This window comes from Onthophagus taurus, chromosome 7, assembly GCF_036711975.1.
Source record: "Onthophagus taurus isolate NC chromosome 7, IU_Otau_3.0, whole genome shotgun sequence".
NCBI lineage: Eukaryota > Metazoa > Arthropoda > Insecta > Coleoptera > Scarabaeidae > Onthophagus > Onthophagus taurus.
Genome location: NC_091972.1, coordinates 22,551,113 through 22,570,473, shown reverse-complemented (window position 1 = coordinate 22,570,473; position 19,361 = coordinate 22,551,113). Strand labels below are relative to the sequence as shown.

The window sequence follows — 19,361 nt, the reverse complement described above, 5'->3', positions numbered from 1 at the left end:
CTTAACGTAAATGCTCTACATGATCTCCCTCCATTTGAAGACCTGCTTCGTACAAAAGAATCGCGCACTTTTTCGAAGACATATCATTGGAGATTGGCGAATAGTCTCACATACGTTTTGTATTCTTCGCTGGAGATCCTCCTAGTTATATACACTAATGAATTTAAGTAACTCCATGCAAAAAAGTCTAGAGGGTTTAAATCAGGTGATATAGGTGGCCTCCTCTTGAACCTCTTCCTATCCATCTAAAATTACAAACAATGATCGCAAAATGTGCAGGCGCGCCATCTTGCATGAACCATATTTGTAACCTATCCTGGAGAGGCACATCTTCGAATAATATCGGCAAAGTGTTTTGCAGAAAATCCAAATAAGTTTCACCGGTTAAGCGATTAGGAAGAATCGTTGGTCCTATCAATCGGTCACTAAGTATACCAAGCCAAATATTTACAGAAAACTTATACTGGCTTCTTGTTTGCACAACAGCGAGATTGTTATGAAAATTCAAAATTCCGTCTTTTGTAAAAGCAGCTCGTCAGTGAATAAAACACTAGCATGAAATATCGGATTTTGTGCAAGCTTCCGCAACATCGCTTCACACAATGCTCTTCTCGAAACGTAGTAAAGAGCGACAGTGCATTCGTTGAACATGGTTAGGATACAATTGTTGCTGATGTAAAATCTCCTAACTAGAGAGGCATTTATATTTACATTAAATTACCCTGGGGTTGAATGTACGACGAAAAATAGTTTATTTAAACTGGCAAATCGGTGCTACAGCTGTTTCGGTTTTACAATTAAACCTTCCTCAGGCACGACTGAAAGAGTTTACAATATAGAAAAAATAATAACATGTTTACAGAAGTTAAATCTAATTACCGTCAATACAGAAGAGCGATCGTAAGGGGAAATAAATCAGAGGGACACCAAGCGATTTCAGGAGCTAAATCCATAATTTTGTTTTATATTTATATAAAAAAAGTTAAAAAGCCAAATGGCTGTGTTACAATTTAGGGAAACTGCTTGAAGAGCGTGTTTGTTCCCTAAAACCTGTTTTATTTGAAGGTTAACTGCAAAAATGCGTAATTAGTTCAAATTATTAGAAAATTAGTGAAATTTACCTATTTTTCGTTGTAAAAAATTATGATTCAACAAAATATCGCAAGAAAACACAAAAATTAATGTTATTAACAAAAATAACAAAAATTAACAAAAAAAGAAATTAAAAGAGTACGATCTGGCGTGAAGCGCTTAGACGACTAACGAATTTTAAGATAGGGGTTATGTTGGAAGGTCGCGAAAGACGTCGGCGCATGCGTGGCAAGGTGGTATTATTCTATGAAAGCTACATTATAAAAACAGAGAAATATTATGAAAATGAACATTAGCAATATCTGAAATTCATTCTAAAACCATCTATGTAAAGGGTAAAGCGATGGATCAGGTGCAAGCAACTACAAATATTTGAGGAAGAGCCTATGATTGTTGAAATCGGTAATATCGTTAAGTGAATTGTTATTTACGTTATTGATATGAATGTAATATTCTTCATACAAATCCAGTTCTTTAGATTTATTAGCTTGTTTAAGAATTTTCACGTTGTTGAAGGAGGTGTTATGATTTTCAGTTTTTAAATGTTTATATATGGCTGAGTTTTCCTTATTTATATTTACTGCAGCAGAGATCCTTCTTACACTCGTTCCTGGATTTTCTTCAACCTTTCTCAAAACATCCTCTTCTACTGCAGAAGTACTCACAGATCGACATCAACCAGCATCGTGGTGAGTTGCTTTAAAAGAACCCACTTCCGACAAACGTTGGTGTTGATGCAATTTTGTGCAACATTTATCACTAGGTATGTTACCGGTTGGAGTAAGTTTCCGAGTAACGGCGACGTGCCTCATAAGCGATACTATTAGCAGCATAGTACATAAAGTGCATGTCTGCCATTTCTGCATTTGTGTATTCATTCATACTTACATGAAATAAAAAGACCCAACTACACCAGCGAAAGTGACGTGAAATTGACAATAACTAAAGACAAAATGGGTAAAATGACTAAACGACTACTGTGAGCGTCAACAGAAAGTAAACACTAGTTGTTTACTTCTAAAAACCCTTTTTACTACGATTCTGTTAATTTACAATAAAATTTATATACCACAATTTACGACATTATTTGCGAGCTATCAAATCGTAGAAAATAATTAAGCAAAAACCCCCACAAATATGGTAAATCCCCTTTAGAGTAAAAATACCCCGATTTTTACGCGTCAAAAGAAAGTAAACAGCCGGTCCGGTTGTTGTAATTTCATTTTATATTTAGGGGATGTCATCCCCTGTCATGACAACTTTAGAACATTTTAGAAGAAACAGCAAGTGGTTGAACGTCGAAGTTAATTATAAATACCAAATATTATCATGGGAAAACAAACAAGTATTGAAACGCGTAAAATTATATTAAACTTAAATAAAAAAGGTAAATCCTTACGCGAAATAGCAAAAATAGTGGAAAGAAATGACTGCACAATCAAAAAAATGTTTGGATAAATACGCAAGGCACCATAATGTAGTGAGTGTAGCGGATTTACAGCGCGTTGGACGACAAAAGCGCCTTACAGAACCACAGGCGAGAGCAGTGGTCAGAGAAGTGGAGAATAATCCATGTACAAGTGCGGTTAAAATAGCAAACGACATATCGCAGATACCAAGCACATCCGTAAGTTCAAGTATCATACGACGAACACTCCATAGAAGTGGCCCACATGGAAGAACACCCCGTATAAAGCCTTATATATTTAAAATAAATAAACAGAAACGTTTTGATTTCGCAAAAAAAGTATCAAAACGAAGCTCTAGATTTTTGGAACAATATATTGTTCAGTGACGAGAGTAAATTTGAAATTTTCGGAAAGAGAAAACCACCAAAGATATGGCGCCAAAAAATGAGGTCTTCAAAGAGAAATTTGTTACCAATACCATCAAACACGGTGGAGGCTCGGTTATGGTCTGGGGCTGTATGGAGGCGTCAGGGGTCGGTAATCTAGTTTTTATAGAATCAACAATGAACAAAATGGACTATTTAACTATTTTAAAGAACAATGTTACCCCTAGTGCTTACCAGAGAACTGGATCTTTCAACAGGATAACGACCCAAAACACACTTCCAAAATTGTGAAGGAATTGCTGCTATACCGAATCCCTAAAACCCAAGATCATCCGCCGCAGTCTCCAGACCTTAATCCTATAGAGCATCTGTGGGATCACCTTAACAGAAAAATCAGAGAAAGGACCATTTCAAATAAAGACGACCTTAAAAAAGCTTGAACTGAAGAATGGACGAAAATTCCTTCAGATGTTACAAAAAACTTGGTGGAATCCATGGCAAGGAGATTAAGGGAGGTGCTGAAGGCCAAAGGAGCTCAAACCAAGTATTAAAAGTTGATGTTATATTTGTTTTTGTACTTAATATCTATTATTTACGTATTCTGTTTACTTTCTTTTGACACGTAAATTCGGTAGACCTTTACAATTAACTGAATTATTACGGGTAATGATTTGTTTTTTTTCATGTTTTTATTGATTTAAATATAGTATATCTGAGTTGTGAAGACTGCAATAAAACTTTTTGATTTTCGTTATTAACTGCATTTTTTTAACGTAACTGCATTTTTATTAACCTTTTAATAGAAAAACACTGCTGTTTACTTTTTTTTACGCTCACAGTACATATGAACTTTTATTGAAAAGCAGCGTAAAATCAACTATATCTCTGACAAACAATTGGTTTTAAGACCTAAATTTACTAAGACTTTTTTGTTTATCTTGATGAGAACTATAAGTGGGTAAAATATCCGAAAACAATTTTTAAACACCCGGTAGAAAGGCTTGGAACAACATTTATGTTTAGGAAAAGCTAACCCACAATCCATTTTATTTTTTTTATCTTTTTAACATTTGATGCTTCGTTAATTTTAGGAGGGCGCTCAAGGCATATAGGCATCGATAAGGGTGGTTCAGCTTCGTTCTCGGGATTTGTTTGTCTCTCTTTTCTTTCGAAGCATGGAAGCTGCACATAGCAGCAAATGAACCGACACGGTAGATAAATATTTTCTTACAATTAGTAGAATTATAAATTACGTAGACGCTCTTCGGAAAATTCTGGTCCACAGGCGGACGATATTGAAATTTTCCGACCATAATTTAGCACGTCCAGTCCCGCGGAAAGTACCTACGCGGGTACCAGAAAGACGTTCGTTATCGCGTCCGGGACCTCTTTAAGGGATTTCACAAAGTTCAATATTTGCGAAAGGCTTGTATTTAAGCGGCGTTAGTAGGGTCTCCACGCGAGGGTCCCGATAACCGTCGAAAATTTATTCAAACCACGACTTCCGGTGTCTCACGTACCTGCGGAACGAATTATCTTTCGAAAAACAGGCGTCACGACACGTAAGCCTCGGTGATTTATTCGTTTTATCATTTACGTTCAAGTGCGAATCGGGAAGGCTCCGATACCGTTTTAAATACAGAGAAAAATAAAAACTTTTCAACGATGACGACGGCGGACGCACAAAGTGGTAAAATCAAGACTGAACACGAAAGCAATTTATACTTTCGTTGGTTGTCGTCGGAATGTCGTTATTACTCGTTTATAAATGTCATTAAATGGAGTCGCGAAACAAGGGCACCTGTTAAATTCCTTCGACGTCCAACGACGTCACATGCTTCGACGAGATCCTGTACCAAATCAATATTGGCGATGTTCGAGCCCAAAACGGGCTCATCCATCTAGCGCTTAATGAAGTGCATCATCGGGGTATCTATGTCAACTAAAACCCTGATGCTACGAGCGAATGGCGTTTATATTGTATTGTTGCTTTGCAACGTTTTGGGATCAAAGAGGTAGTTCGTATACAGGGAATTGCTTATTTGTCATTACTCGTCATTATCATGATAGCAATATATTAGGAGAGAAGCGATATTTTAATGCAAATTTTGTTTAATTACCACTTTGAACTAGTCAGAAACAGGTAATTAAAGCCGAACATGTTAACCAATGCAGATTACTTTACTTCATAAAATCGATACGTCATTTAGTAGTATTAAGATGCAAAAGGATACATAAAGTAAGTTAATTTATGCAGTTTTTATTGATAGGAACCAAGATCAAACCAGATCCTTTGAAAGCTCCCCGAAATTATGCAGACCGGAATAGACTTTTAATCTAAGTAATTTCGCGTGGCATCTGCTAGAACTTCTTCCATATTTAAAAGTCGTCGGGCAGCATCGGGTCCAAGTTTTACAATTATAAATTTCCCCAAACGAGTAAAGGCAAGTGTTTCTTTATTAAAGTGCGCATCATTTCCCGGTGAAATTTTATTGTTCCTATTTTCGCGGAGTCGAAGCGAACGAACGCTTTTTACAAGGTTTAAAATTTACACCTTTTATGATTACGACGCTCCTTCCGAACGAAGTTACCGCCTCGTCGGCCTGTTTTTATCACAATGTTGTCGAAAATTAAATCCCGAACGAGTACGGCGAGCGAACGAGCTTCTTTTAAAAACCGTCTACCAAAATTTGTCATTATCTCCGTCGCGTAGGCAGGACCAGAAGAATGCGCGCGCTCAACCCATGTTCCTCACGGGACGTTTATATTAAAATTTAATACTTTGTTTCAATGAAAATTGCCGTAATAAAAACGCTCTCACGTTTAAGCTGCAGAACGCTAGTAAAACGTAAAAAGGACCATAATAACCAACCGAGATGGTTCCCTTGTGCATAAATATCCTTGTACTAAATCTTTATATAAAAGCGGATGAAAGAAACTTTTAAATAAATCTAGATTCAAATTATAGTTTAATTTAGATTATCGCGAGAGGTCCTTTGAAGTCCCCGCATATACCGCTTTTTTTCCTATATTTACTTTGTAATTACTTCTAAATCCCCTTTCTTTGTACATTTTTCTCACTATATCAACTTAAAAATACAATAATTATTAAAAGGGAAAATGTATATGTATACAGAGTGTCCCGAAACTCAACGTCAAGCGGGCACCGGGTGAGAGGCCAACCCATACCTGTTCTGGTAAAAATAAGAATAAAATTCCATGTCTCTTAGTTAAGTGGTAATAGACATATTTTTGAAAACGTTAAAAATCGGTCCTGTACATCATATCTTTAGGTACTACGGTCAGAAATGTTAGCAATTTAATAGTGATTTTTTTAATAATGTATTCCTTATGAACCATGCTACTGTAGAAGTCACAAATCAAACAACAAAAATCATTAGTTTTGCAAAAAAATATATTAATTTGAGTGAGTTAAGGTTGAAAGAATTTATGTCTATCAAGTTTGACACACGATTTCTAAAAACAGGAGTAGTACAACACCCTTGGCAAGTAATTTTAAAAGATGGCCTGTTTAGTCAAGTTTCCAAAATGGTACAACACTTGCCATTTTTCTTGTCATAAAAAATATTATTACCTGTTTTTCTGCAAAAAACACGTTATTTAAAAATTCATACTTTTGTATGTTATTTGTATTTACTTTTTATTTCCTCTTAACTTTGTTAGAAGATGTAGCAGTCAATATCTACAACTACAAAATGTGGTTTCAACAAGATGGTTGCCCTTATGTCTTGCAAAAAGACTCTTTCAAATAAGGTTAACCTAAAGACAAAATTAAACAAACAAGTTTATTTATTATTAATTTTATAGCATTATTTTCTTAAAACTAAGGCAAATGCTCAAATTATTTGCCGTCGGCACTAATACAAGCTCTGCATCGTTACAGTAAAGATCTTTTTACTAGTTGTGCAAATCTCTGCATTTATTTCTTCTGCTGCTGTATAAATATTGTGGCGCAGTTCGGCAAGATTTTCAATCGGTTTTTGATACACTGTTTTTTTTCCATTCCTAATAAGAAAATCAAGGGGATTTAGACCCAGAGAATGAGGAGGCCACGTAATCGAACCACAACACCTAATCCATCTTTCTGGGTATTCTGTATGCAATCCCGTACAGGACAAGCATAATGAGCTGGGCAACCATTTCGTTGAAACCACATTTCTCTGTAGATATTGAGTGGCACATCTTCTAACAAAGTTGTTAAATCATTTTGGAGGAAATACAAATAACATACGAAAGTAAGAATTTTTTAAGTAACGCGTTTTTGGCAGAAAAACAGGCAATAATATTTTTTAGGAAAAGAAAAATGGTAAGTGTTATACCATTTTGGAATCTTGACTAAACAGGCCATCTTTTAAAATAACTTGCCAAGGGTGTTGTACTAGTCCTTTGTTTAGAAATCGTGTGTCAAACTTAATAGACACAAATTCTTTCAACCTTAACTCAAACAAACTGATACTTTTTCTTGCAAAACTAACGACTTTTCTTGTTCGATTTGTGACTGCTATAGTAGCATGGTTCATGAGGAATACATTATTAAAAACATCACTATTAAATTGCGAACATTTCTGATCGTAGTACCTAAAGATATGATGTACGGGAACGATTTTTAACATTTTCAAAAATATGTCTATTACCACTTAACTAAGAGACATCATTCTCACCCGGTGCCCGCTTGACGTTGAGTTTCGGGACAGTCTGTATATACATACAAAAATATAAAACAACTTCTTACTTGCTTATATTTTAAATATTATTTATTGAAACCGGTTTCGACACATAAAGGTCATCATCAGCCAAAATCTTCAAATCAAGCGGAAAATAAATATAAAATCACATCAAAACCCAATTTCGTTATAAAAATTATATAACTTAAGATCATAAATGAAGAAAATGTTAAGAAAAAAAAATAACACATTTGAATATTAAATTTAAATAAATAAAAATTGGCAAAAATACACAGTTTCTTAGAGAACACCTACACCATCTCGAATTAGATCTATAGATTCAACAATCTAAAACACAAGCATATTTAGAGAAAAAGAATATTACAATAAGAAAATCAAAAAGATTAACAACTTGAGAAGAAACAAAATAAGAAAAGAAGAAGAAGAGAAAAAGAGAAATTCTCCATCTGAAACTTATGATCCATCACAGTTTGCGAATTTCACAACAATTTCATTAACAAAAGAAGAAGAAAAACTTCTAAACAAAAGTCATAAGTTTGCATTAAAACGAAAAATTAATCTTCCTTTAACATCCATTGAATTTGATATTATAATCAAAAATTCGCCTGAATATGATGACATTAGAAGTGATCTAATAACTTTTTTGAAAAAACAAGAAAAAAATAAAAATAAACATTCTCATGATAAATTACAACTTGGACAGTTATTCCAACATTATGAAACCATCAAATCTATTAAAAATAAAATTGAACATAATAATGCAGTTTTCGTAAAAGCAGATAAAGGAGCGGGTATTGCACTCATTGATAAAAATACATATATACACAAAACAGAACAATTCATGAAAGATAATAACTACGTTAAATTAAATAAAACTACGTTAGATCCAATCATTAGAAAAACGAAAGAAATTACAAACAAAAGATCATACTTCATAAATATGAACCCAAAAATTCCGAAACTTTATTCTTTACCTAAATTGTACAAAATAGACATCCTATATCATATATCATCCTATTACTGCTTTCAATAATTCACCAACATCTAAACTGGCCAAGTTTATGTTAAACATTTTTCAAATGATAAACTTTAAACCTAAATTTTCCATATCAAATTCCTTGAAATTTATTCAAAACACCAAAAATCTTAATTTAGCAAATAAATTGTTTTTATCCATTGACGTTACAAACTTATACGCCAATGTACCTATAGATGTAACTCTAAAACTAGCAAGTAACCTGTTGGATAGTCATTTCAAAGATAATAATATAACCTCACAACTTAATAATATTTTAAAACATATTGTCACGCAAAACTACTGCACTTTTAACGATAACTTTTATAAGATTAATGAAGGTTTACCAATGGGGAAGCCTTTATCTGGAATTTTAGCAGAAATCTACCTTGATTATATCGAAAATAATTTTATAATATCTAATAATAACCCTTACAAAAATAATATCATAAAATGGATAAGATAATATGTAGATGACATCTTTATAATATTGGAAATTAAGAATGCAGACTTATCGTTAGATCTGTTTCATAAGTACCTTAATAATATTCATAAAAATTTAAAGTTCACGTTGGAAAAAGAAATCAATAAGGAACTAAACTTTTTCAACTTAAACTTTACTAATGAAGACGATAAATTGAAATATGATATATTTAGAAAACAAACAACAGTTCCTACAACTATTTATGATGATTCTGCACATCCTTTTTCCCAAAAATAACAAATTTTCGTTATTTAATTAATAGATCTTTGGATTACCCATTGTCAAAAGAAAATCGTGTTAAAGAACTTAATTATATCTATTGCTTAGCTAAACAAAATGGTTTTTCAAACAATATAATCAACAATCTTTTAAATAAGATTACAATAACTAAGGATGTTTTATATACTAAACCCTTAAAGAACAACATTTACAAACCTATTTCTTTTAATGATACTTCTCAACAAGCCCATAAGATCTTTGCTAAATATGATATAACATTGCTTATAGCAACGGTGGGCAAATGCGGCTCTTTGAAAGATTATTTGTGGCTCTCGATAAATGTACTCTAAAATATAATTTCTCAAAAAAAATTGTTTTTAATACCTTTTTTGCATACCTTTTTAATATATACGTATTTAATTGCGGCTCGCGAGAAATTTCAAATTTTCAAAAATGGCTCGGACTATCAAGGAGCTTGCCCACCCCTGGCTTATAGTTATGGAAAAACAGTTCTTAACTTGTTATCAAACCATCGACAGCAACTCGACAGGGGTTGCTATTTAAAAATGTAGGGGTGGTCATCCCCAAAAAAAACACCACATTGCATGGAAGTTCTAAACTATCTAAGAATGTAGCTTTTATGACTCTAATGATCCCCAAATTTTCAAAATTTTTTCTTCACTCGTTCAAAACGTATAGGTCCGTATTGGGCAAACAGGTCGTACACTTGATTTAAGATTACATGAATATAAAACAAAGACGAGTTCTAACATATTCAAACACAGTCAATTAACTGGTCATATTATCGACTTCGATAAGACGAAACTGTTACATAATTGCGAGAAAGGATTTAAACTGGATCTTTTGGCAACATTTGAAATCGAAAATCATATTAGAAATAAAAAAATAAATCTTCTCAACGATCAAGTTGACACTTTTTACACCCCATTATACTTCTTCTTATCAAAAAGCAAGAAAAGAAAAACATAACAAATAAAATAATAATTTTCCGATTTTACCATCGTCTTATTCATCCGATTTTAATATGTAACCTGTTTTATGTGATTTTCTTTTTATTTTCCGCTTGCAAAGATTTTGGCTGATGATGACCTTTATGTGTCGAAACCGGTTCCAATAAATATTTAAAATATAAGCAAGTAAGAAGTTTTTTTTTATATTTTTATATGTATATATACATACACATTTTCCCATATATAATATAAACTTGCAACATGGATTCATACAAACAATAGTTTTAGTTTACATATTCCGATAAACTATTGAACCGGACCAGATGAAAACGATTCTTTAAGTTATTTGACGCGCTGAATCCGAATCTTTAATCCATTTGTCAAGATTGGCTCTGGAATTTGAGTTTTTTAAATTGTTCTAAAGCCACACACCGCAATTGGAAAACACGGTGATAATTTTATAGATTGGTCAATAAAACAAAACCATTTTCAGTTTAAGTTTTAATTAAAAATTTGTCAGCTTTGCAAAGTGGATTCAAAATATTTTTGTTCCGTTTGCGGAAGGTACATGCTTGGTAAAAGCGGCAAAATAATAATAAATGCGTCAAAACGCGCGTATGTCCATTGGGTATGGACATGTATGGTTTTTCTATATCAGACACTGAGAAGCCGTGGGTGCCAAAGTTGTTTTATAATTGTGCAGAACAAAGCTGTACAAGTAGTCACTTGATGAAATAGTGCATTTTTCATTTTCATTACCTATGCTATAGAGAACCCAAAAAATAACGTAGATGACTGCAACTTTTGCTTGATGAAAGTCGTCAGTATTAATGCAAGAAAACTAGCACAATACAAATATCATGATGTATCATCAGTGTCCAAGCCAGTCTCACGTACGAGTAGTGACCCATTGACAGTTTGTCCAGGTGTAAGTGAAAATACCCAGCAAAGTATAGTAGAACAAAAAGTAAAGTAAAGTAGAACACGAGTCACTGTATACAGGAAAAGAAATAACGCGCTTCAACAATTCTTCAATAAAGAGAGGAACATGTATTTCTGCAATGACATCAACTGCTTATTTGATGCTATGGATACACCGTATGATCCAAAGGAATGGCGTTTGTTCATCGATGGTTCAAAATACAGTGACATAATGCATACATAAATCTAATCTTGGCCAAGATCAAATACAATGAAGATTAATTTAAAATTTGTGGCGATCGAAAGGTATGAAGGTACATTTATTTTAATTTCAACATGAATTGATTTACATATTTTTCCAAGTAAGGTGATTGGGCTCTTGATTGGGATGCAGTCTGGATCATGACCGGTGGGTCATGAATGTTTATCATTGAGAGACAATATGACCCACCGTTGGGTCATGACATATCGCGCTACTTTTTATGTTGTTGCCATTGTTTTTTTATAGATTTTCTTTTTGGTTTTGTAATTATTTGTAATAGACGAATGTCCAACAGAAATGAGCAAAAAAAATGTCTTTAATTACATAAGATATTTTGAATATATCGATTTAGTTAAAAAAAACTATTATAATATCTAAATTTATTTTATCAATAATCATTTTATTCATTACATACACCGTTTATGTTGTGCACCAAAACAATCTAAACAAAAGCTTTTTTGACATTTATTGCATCTCGTGTTGAGCTTTTTTGCTTTGTTTGCGGCTGTAGTTGAACTGCCTGTCTTAGCCAAGTCCTGATAACATCCAATACAGCTCTTCCTTGAAGTTCTTACAGGACCAGCTACTTCCAAACAGTGGGGAGATGGTTCATTTTTAGGAAGCAGCTGTCTGACTATCGAAATTTTGAATTTTGTGAATCTAATCTTCCCTTTTTTTCCACAATACAATTTCCAGGAATTAACTAATGCCGTTTGCATGAGAAGGTGGAAGAAAACACGAACATACCATTTACACGTTCGGCGGACAAAGGGAGTGCAACTGGCCATTTGTTCACTTGTATCCATGAATATCTTGCCCTCATTATACGTATGAACTACAGTTGGCTTGTTCGTTGTCGCCCTCAAATCATCATGCATCGTGGACAGCATGAAGAGCTCCCGTTTATCTTTCCATCTGAGGATCATCACTCCTTTCTTGTTTTGCACGGCGACCATTTCTCCTCGCTTCAACTTCTTTGTCTTTTGGTAAACCTACTCTGTTTCTTCTCATTGTTCCTACCATGTTTGTTGAGCGATCCAGCATCTTCTCAGCCAAATTCACACTCGTATACCAGTTGTTGGTGTACAAAGTTCTGCCCTGATCCAGCAATCCTTCCATTGGATTTAGTACAACGGATTCTGCTACTGATTCATGTCTAGTAGGATCCTTTCCAGCATACACCTGAATTCGCCAAGTGTAACCTCCTTCAGAACACACCTTGAACAGCTTGATACCATACCGGTGTCTCTTGTTGGGAATATATCGCCGGAATACTACCCTTCCACGGAATGGCACAAGAGATTCGTCAATACAAACATTACGTGATGAACGAAATAAACGACCACTGATTGAATATATCGATGTCTGTCCTGATTTGTATTTTGATTGTTGTCATGCAAATGAACATTACCAAGAATATTCTCAAATCGAGACCTCGTCATATACTTGGCAGAAATTGGCACCTCAGCAAAATTTTTTTTTCGCGTTTGACTACTCTTTAACGGAGGGCGTAGAAAACATTAATTTGTGCTAAAGTTTTTATTACAAAAATACATAAATAATAAGTAAAAAAAGTAAGAAAAGTACACAATCCAAAAAAATATCCGTCTGAGACATTATAACCCACGGGTGGGTCATATCAACCGCCTGCAAAAATATGCATTGGTCTCATGCGACTTTTCTTTGAAATAGGTGATTGACGTATACGTGTTAAACATGAATTATTTCACATATTTTGCCAACTAAGGTGATTGTACTCTTGATTGGGATGCAATCTGGATCTGGTGTCTGTGGCATAAACGTATCGGTATAAAACTTGACTTTATTAAAAACTTTGTCAATGCGGTCGTAACTTTACAAAATGTTTAACTACCAATGAAGCGGCAGCGTGGGTATCACTTCAAAGCGTTGTTCACAGTTTCCTCGGTAAACGCAAATCCTCGAATTTTAAAGAAATAATACGCAATTTGATACTCAAGATTCATTTCCTGCATTTCGATCTTGATTTTTTCCCTGAAAAGTAGGCGATACAAACGGTGAACAAGGAGAGCGGTTACGCCAAGACATGACGAAAATCGGGGGCGTCGATACCAACGATTTTGGAATGATGGCATGATGACCGACTACTTTTGGACTCTAATATGTCAAACCGATCCTAAAAAATACAAACGACTCAGTTCAATCTGTGTTCATTTTTGATTTATCACATTTAAATAAATAAAATAGCCTTTAATTTTCATCTAATCTAACCGCTAGAGTCTGAGTTATAAACTCGTAATAAAGAAATTAGGCCAAACATCGAGCCCCACAAAGCTTAAACCTGACAGCATGTTAGCAACGGTTAAAGCTTTGTTCCCAGACTGCAATGTTAAATCAAATAATGGCAAACTGTGAGAGGCTAACTGCTCGATTATGTAGTATTATTAATATGAGGTATGACCCGATAAGCTAACAGACTATAATCGATAGCGTACTATTCAGAGAAGAGGTACTCAAATCGAAGAGCCTCCTGTTAAAACTGTTACTTTTGTTACCTTAAGTTTGTTTGAAAGAAACGAAACTTCAAATTTTTGATGGTTCTGCGATAAGAACCAAATCAACTCCAACAATGGAATTTTGCTTGACCAACATTTTTTGTATTTGCACATCGAATATATGTGGCATCTACAAATGAGTACTTCACTTAGACGGCCTCCACTGAACACAGAATTATTACAAAACACTTCCTCTGTAAATGGGTAGGATGTACCTAGACAGAAAATGATGTAAGATGGCGGAGTACGTGATGGTCGCCATGTGCTCTCTTCTTGTTCAGCTTTCATGCTATCACTTAGTTAATCTGTCAAAAAGTCTCTTCGGTGTGGGGTTTTCTTTGTTTATCCATTTCGCACATCTATTTGCCCTCCATTCCAACGACATGGTGTCTCCAATATCTTCGTATTAATCTTGTGACTCTGATAACATCCTGGATGTCTAGTGGAAAGTTTCACCCTGTCAAAAGCTTTTTTAAAATGTACTAAGCAGAGGTAGCAAGGTTTATTGTACTCTATCGACTTTTCAAAAAATTGTGTCTCTTCTATATCTTCGTCTTTATCTTGTGAATGTGATAACAACCTGGATATCTAGTGGGAAATCGCACTCTATCAAAAGTCCTTTTAACATCTACTAAGCAGAGGTATGAAGGGTTTATTGTACATACTCTATCGACTTCGCAAATAACTGTTAAAGGAAAAAAATTAACAGATTGGTCAGCATACCTGAATTCTTATGATGAAGCTGCTAAATGTTGCGACAGACTCTGCCATAGACGTACAACTGCTCCAAGAGCTCCAAAATTGTCTTTATACTACAGTGTAAAGAACCGTGGTTGTGTCGCATGCATAGTAGCGAAGACAACAATTTTCATAATTTTTAAAGCATCGTAGATAAGCTGACAAACTTAGTTATAAGTACAATTGCAGTATATGTAGGTACAAACGGTTTAATATCCTCACCGGGTTACTACCTCGAATTTAGAAGTTCAGTCTGAATTTGTGCGATATTTCTATTTTCAAGACACTACTCTAGCAATGTTATTTTAACTTCTTAACAATGAGTCTTTATCTGTACGCGTGATACTGGTGGCGTTAGCAATGTCGCAACATGCGATAAATTTATGAAGATCTCCCGTGAAATTCTGGTATCATCATTAGTGCTTTCTCTACCTGAAGAGGTATTCTAAGTTTTAACGATTACGAAACGTTATAAAGATATAAAACTTACAAGATATATGTTAAATTTATAGTTGTACTTTGTACAATTTACTTTTCTCTATTTTTCAGACACTCAAACTGGTACTGACGATGGTCCCAAGGGTGATCAGATGAGAACGAGTTTTGACACTTGACATACTACACGTCTTTAAGAAGGATATTACGGGTGGTCTCAGCACCCGTATTACCCAAAAAATTTAAAGAATTAAGAAAAAAATAAGTAATATGTGTACCAAATTTCATAATTTTATCACGATGAATAAAAAGTCGTAACTGAAAGGGTTAAGCTAACAATAAATTTCCTAAAAATTATGACAAAGCAAATCCTTATCTTATATTATTAAACAACACCATTCGAGTATTTAACGAATTATCCACAATTGCTGTACTTTCAATGACACGTTCATTATAATCGTATTTAGTTAGCCTGGTACGTTAAAACGCTCTCTGGAGCATGGACATCGATTAAAGCTAGCGATAAATTTTTATGACTCTGTTGGGTTACTTTATGCGCAACACGGCAGATTAGAGTAAAACTCACATATACAGTAGAATTCCCAAACGACAACTTTTCGAAAACTTGTTCACCCGTGTTTAATTGAACGAACGTTGATTTTTTTTTATTAAAACCCGGCTCAGTTGTATTGGTATAGAATATTTTAAAATAGAACATACGCCAAGCTCGTATGTACGATGAACTGGCGGCTTTATCAATTTCTAGAGCCCAATATAAAACCTATTCCAAGTTATTATTTGGGATCATGAGGCGTAAAAATTTTATGCCACCGTGGTTTTCCGTTTCAGCACAATCCAAACTGACGACCAACGCAGTATCTGCAGTATCGAGGTTGGAGATCGAATTGCGCTGATATCGCAACCACGCGGGTAATCATCCTTTTAATTGTTGGTTTACGAATCGACCAAAGCTTAAACAATAAAGGAAAAATAATGCTTGATATGGCAACAATCAACATAATCGAATGTAATGGATAATAATTTAAAAGTATCAAAAGTAAATTGGTCAATTTGGTAAATTGTAGTAAATTGGATCGTATTGTTGTCCCATTATCGAACTTTTTCTTTCATCGTGTAATGTGAACCACAGCTATTTATTCGTATAGATTTACCTTTGCGAATCCTTACCGAACTCAACTGAATCGTTCAAGAACTTTCCAAATGGGAAAACGTTATTTTCCCGGATTCCGAAGCGTGTTTATAGCAATCCATTATTTAAAATGGCGAATCCTGTATCGAACCGATGGCTCAAGTGGAATTACTGCACGAATAAATTTCCATAAATATAAGATGCTGCCGCCACCGCCACCACCGTGATGCCGAAGGTGGCGTATAATTTGTACTACCCGCATCCGGAGTGCAATGCACTCGACCAGGTAGCGGTAGATGGCGCCGCCACGATAGCGAGCCACTTTGTCAGCGCGATGGTTCTTTACGACGAAAAGGCTGAAACGGTCGTAGATAATGAAAATTTCGCCAAGAACCAACTTAACCGCGTTATTTTCTCATACTCGTTTTTACTCAAACCTTTACAAGACGAGCGTAAAACATCCTAAAACTAAACGGCGATAAAATGTTAAACGATCGGTCGCGCGACTTCTATAATAATAAAAATCGACCAAAGGTAGATACGAGGAAAAGTTTTGCTTCGGAAACGAAAACAGCTAAAGTTTTAAAGGGGGGAGATTACTATCTGGCGACCCCGCAGGCGCACCGGCAACCCGAAAGCAATTTGTCAACATCGGAAGGTTCATATTTGCAAGCGAAAGTCGGCAAATTTCAATATCACGAAGCGAAGAGACGCGTGCGTGTAAGGGGTTCGCATGCTCTAATTTGTTATTCCAGGCAGATGGAGAATCGTGTTTGCAAGGTGTTTTCAAGGGGAAGCGTTATCTGATACGCGTCAAAGAACGATTGAGCAATGGAATATCCACCCTCATTCTAAAACATCAAAACTGTGTTTTAGTTTTATTTTAATTTTACGATTAAATGAAAATAAATACACCCCAAAAAAGTATAAATAAAACTTACCCAATTAAAGCTGCTTAATTAACCGGCATAATAATTTTAGTACCAACCGAAAACTTAAATCTCAAAGGAAGGAATTTCAGAACGGCGCTTTCAATAATTTACTCTCTACCGTCAGTTAATTGGGCTGATTTAGCATATTTATAACTCCACGTTATCCTTACCTTCATTAACCGCTTTCGACGCTGATTCTTGATTCATCTGATGGGTCTTGTTACTTGTCCCCGTTGAAGGACGAAAGCTAACTTGAGCGACGTTAAGGACCCCACGCAAAAACGGGCTAATGTATCAATGGACAAAAAGGACGCATTAAAGGGGTAAATTTATCGTGAACTCTCCGCGTTCCCAACGAACGAAGAAAACGAAGGAAAAAGGTTAGGTACGAGGCACGGCTCAATGTCTTGATTAATGAGCGTCGAATTAAAGTCCGTACGATGGCCTCGGGAAGACAGATTAGAACCGTAAGTACTCACGTATTCTTTACGACTTATACCTTTTCAGACAAGAAATCTTTTTGCACCTTTGTAAGCCGAAAACTGAGAACTTAATGAGGTTGTGCATGTATATGAGTACTGGGAATTAATTAAGTTTGCAAAGCGGGTCTTGATCCAGAATGCATCCGGTGAACGCGCGATTCCGAAGTTTTGGGTAGAGAAGATGAAAAAGGTAGCACGAGCAGGGCGACATCCGCTTTAAGCCGTGGCAAGAGAGCTGGCGGCGCGTAAATCACAACGATAAATAAATTAATTAGTTTCGCTGAAAGGCGTCCAGTGCCGGCGTTAATTTTAGGCAATAAAACAGTTCTGAATAAATTGCAGCGCGGCACGAACCGACGAAAGTAAACTGATTAACCTTCTTCGGGACTCCTGTGTATACGCGGACCCTTTTGATTAACGTCGAATAATTTCGAAATACTCCAGTTATTTTCATTTCGATGGCGTTTGTAAATTTCTGAATAGCTTTATTCCTTCATGAACTCAGTCACTTATAAAGGTTTACAAATGACACTGAGATATTTTTTTAAATCTATCTCTAAGTGTTCTGGTTTGCTCTAGTTCAACTCAAAAGAACTGGGATCAACTGAGATTATGACAAAATTAATTCTGGGTTTTGCTACATTTTGTTACATTATGAAATACACTACTCTCCAAAATTATCGCACCACCTAAATTATGCATTAAGTTTAAAGGTATTTTTTTTTTTGAATCAACGGATAGATTTTGATGATTCTTTCTTCACGATATAGGTTGATTTTTAAGGAAGAAATGTGTTGATGGTTTCTGACAATTGTCAACGTTTTACCCATATACGGGGTGTAAAAAGAAATTTATGTTTTTTCTTCTAATTTTGCAACACCCTGTGGAATTTATCAGAAAGAACCGCTACATTCCATTTACATTACGTTAGAATGGCAACCCTTCTCTACATTTTCGTTCAAGAATCATCCCGATATCTCTTTTATCAAGGAAAATACACAAGTTTAAATGTAATGAATTTTTATTAACATTTTAAACAAGTAGGTGAAAACTAAAAAACACTACATAATCCTTAATCAATTCTCTCAAAAACACCTAATAACGTGTATTTCCGCCTCTCTTACGTATCACTTCTTCACAGCGACGAGGCATAGTTAAAATCAAGCGTGGAATTTGATCTTGATCAATTGCATCCCAAACCTCTCTTACCATCCTCTCAACGTTGTCCAAAACGATAGGTGGTGGATGCCCCTTAACTGACGATCAATGTGGCCAGTCCATGGTTTGTATACCAACTTCATCCAAATAGTCACGGACCGTATAGGCAACATGAGGTCTTGCATTATCATGCATTAATAAAAAATTATTTCCTATGTAAGGAGCAAAGGGTACCACGTGTTCCGATAAAATGTCTGTAATATACCTTTCACCTGTTAATGAACCTCTTCGCAAAGAAACAAGGTCTGTTCGTGCTGTAAGCGAAATTCCACCCCAAACCATTATAGATCTTCCATTAAATAAAGTTGTCGGTCGTATGTTGCACTGTGCATAGCGTTCATCTGAGCTGTATAAACAAAACCTTGATTCATCTGTGAACAGTACTTGTTCCCAGTCATCAGCATTCC

General features: G+C 35.1%; 1 long non-coding RNA gene across 1 annotated transcript; it reads right to left on the bottom strand.

Annotated features, from left to right (window-relative positions):
- Positions 1-975: 975 nt before the first annotated feature.
- On the bottom strand, positions 976-1,258 carry LOC139430753 (uncharacterized). The gene is made up of 2 exons (XR_011641133.1): positions 1,122-1,258; positions 976-1,070 (listed from the first exon to the last, which is right to left on the bottom strand). It is a non-coding gene; the product is annotated as an uncharacterized lncRNA (long non-coding RNA).
- Positions 1,259-19,361: the final 18,103 nt, after the last annotated feature.